The 2,962-nt window shown below is 32.0% G+C and overlaps 1 pseudogene; it reads left to right on the top strand.

Annotated features, from left to right (window-relative positions):
* The first annotated feature begins 797 nt into the window (after positions 1 to 797).
* On the top strand, positions 798 to 2,962 carry LOC128192029 (uncharacterized; annotated as a pseudogene).

Raw genomic sequence — 2,962 nt, 5'->3', positions numbered from 1 at the left:
AACAACCCTCGTAAAGTATGCCAATAATAAAGTAAAATATATTTTCTGTTCGAGTACTCTCAGTACTTTGACGAGTTTCCTTATTGAATGGCTGCTGAAGCATGGTTTTAATGCCTAACAATGAAGTAAACTTTTCATATTGTTGGTTTCATCATTAATTCTGGGTGATGCACTTGCATACCTTGTAGTTTGTAGTAGGGGAAAATCGTCAATATAAGTATAATTCATGAATATGTTGTCACTCATTATAATGAGATATATACGTGCAAATGTCGTTAAGATGACAACCTTACCCTTATTCAATACGTCAGTATCTTTTTATAATGGAATGATTTTTATTTTCTCAGATATACCCCTTCTTTCACTTGAAGAATTACAATTTTTGTTACTTTCTCTAACCTAAAGTAAAAATTAAAATATTGTAAAGACTATTTCAAAAATGATGAAAAAAATTAAAAATACCTTCGATTAGGTTATCAATAATAATGTAAACTATTGTCCTTTTTGTAAGTAGATATGTGCCTACTTATGGTTAATGAACAAAAGTAAATTGGGGAAATTGAACGAGGATGTTAACCCAGTGTTTAAAATTGCAATATGTTCAAATCAAATATATATTTGATTACAGGAAGATATATATATATATATATATATATATATATATATATATATATATATATATATATATATATATATATATATATATATATATATGTGTGTGTGTGTGCTATACAAGAATGCGCTTTTTAAAATTCAAATTTATTATCTCATATGTGTACATATATTTAGCAGTTGAATAGAAATGTCTAACCAAGAATTTGATCTGTTTATTGTTTACAGTTCTGAAAACACACAGGCAGCCAAAACGATAATGAAAGACCTGGAAAAAAGGTTTAAGATCAAATGCTGCTTTGCTGATAGGGACTTTCTTCCAGGAACTGAAATCGCAGTCAATATTTCTTTTGCGATTGAGAAATCAGACAAAGTGTTAATGTTGATCAGTCCCGACTTCATTAAAAGTGGTTGGTGTTGGTACGAACAACAAGAAGCGTTCCGGAAATGCACCCAGGACAAGAGACATTGCATTATTCCTGTTATGTTGGAAACTGTCGACGAAATGCCAAAACTGTTACGAAACCTAACTTATGTGGATTTTCTAAAGGAGGCTGACCCGGTAGAAAGGATATACAAAGCATTTATTCATCACATCGATCAGGAAGAGCGTGCCAAGACAAAAAGATAAAAAGACAAAAAGGAGATTTAGGTTTCTTAAGTCAACGCTGGCCTGTTTCTCGTCATTTCAACGACAATGGTGATTTTGTGAAGGCTGTTTCTCGTCATTTTTACGACTGCGATGCTTTTGTTGAGGACAAGGAGCGTATAGAATTCCTAAAAGATGAAACGGATTTAAAGACATTACAAAAGTACTTTGATGAAGCAGCTGAACAAAAAGATCATGATCTTCTTCAAAGTATTTTGAAGAACAGGCACATGAAACTAAACCCCACAAATGTTTTTAAAGTTTTAGAGCGTTTGCCAGGGGACAGATTAACTCATGAGCTTATTGAGACAATATTTCAAAAATTAGACAAGGTGTATTCTTACAGACACCTCAAGAATGCATATCTTGTTGCCTGTTCAAATGGACCTCCATATCTTGTCTCTAAATTCAATGAGCTGGGGTGTAAGAACCTGATAGATGCCTCATTTGTTGAAAGCTTGATCATTAGAAGTCCTCTTAATGTTACTGAGAAAAATTAAGTTTTTAGCAGTATTCTGAATGAAACAGGCTGGAGTGACCAGGATTTACTGTCTTTCTTGCAAACAGCCATCCGGTTAAGAAAACGACCAATCGTTAAAGATTTGCTCAATCTGATATCCAAGATTCCATTCCAAATATTTTCCAATTTGATTTTTGTTTCAGATGAGCAGACTTGTATAGAGGTTCTTCAGAGAGAAAAGTATCAAGACCAGGCAGATTTGAAAGATGCCTTAATAAGATCTTGTACGATGGAGATGACAGCCTTAACAAGAGAAATATTAAAGCAAGGAATTACCTTAGAACCAAATTTGTTCAGAAAGAATGATTTCACTGTGAAAGAAGTCGGAATTTTTGTTCAAGAATATCCATGGAGTTTAGAGGAATTGATGGAAATTGACAAATTATTAACCAGGCCCCAGTGCAAGAGATTAGTCAAATCTGAAATTCAAAAGAGGACTGAGAGTTTAAATGTTGAAAGAAAGAAGGAAAGAAATGAATTTGCAACAACCGATTAAATATTTTCTAAAAAAAAATTCAGCCTCTAATATTTAATAGTGTTCACCTGAAAGAAGATGAAACTCCTTAACACTTCAGGGTTATCTTTAGTGATTTATCTTAAGTACAAAAAGAAATCGATCACGCTATCGTTATGCATTTCATCCTATTGTTGCACATTTTGTTAACTTTATTAACGTATATTCCCCTAATAATGAATTTCTATTTTGAGTATACCATCATGCCTAGCCCATGTGTAAACAATTTTAAAAACTCGCATCCTTTTAAAATTTCCTTATTTTTAGCGTAAAAAACAATTGAACAACTCAATGAATAACAATGAATAATTGTCCAAACTTACATTCCCTCTAGAACACTCAATGAGATAATTCAAATGATAGAGCTTTTCGAGAGCACATTCTTAATAGAGGAGAAAGTTAATTGAGACAGTACTTTGAAATTTCAAAGCAGGCAATTCATACGTTTGCATTAATGGTAACTGTAAATTACAACTTTATTCCCTTATTAGACAAATGTCAGGTATATAATCCTCGGGAAAAAGACTTGCTCTCGGGGAACTAAAATCTTGCTGATTCCTCAAGGGTATACTTTAATTGAATAATAGATTTTACTTTACTTTTTATTTGCATATGTAAAATATTGATTTTTTAGTTATTGTATTTTCTAATGTTTAAATCTGTTTGA

This window comes from Crassostrea angulata, chromosome 7, assembly GCF_025612915.1.
Source record: "Crassostrea angulata isolate pt1a10 chromosome 7, ASM2561291v2, whole genome shotgun sequence".
Lineage (NCBI taxonomy): Eukaryota > Metazoa > Mollusca > Bivalvia > Ostreida > Ostreidae > Magallana > Magallana angulata.
Note: the sequence above shows the minus strand (reverse complement) of the source record. Positions and strands in the feature narration are given on the sequence as shown.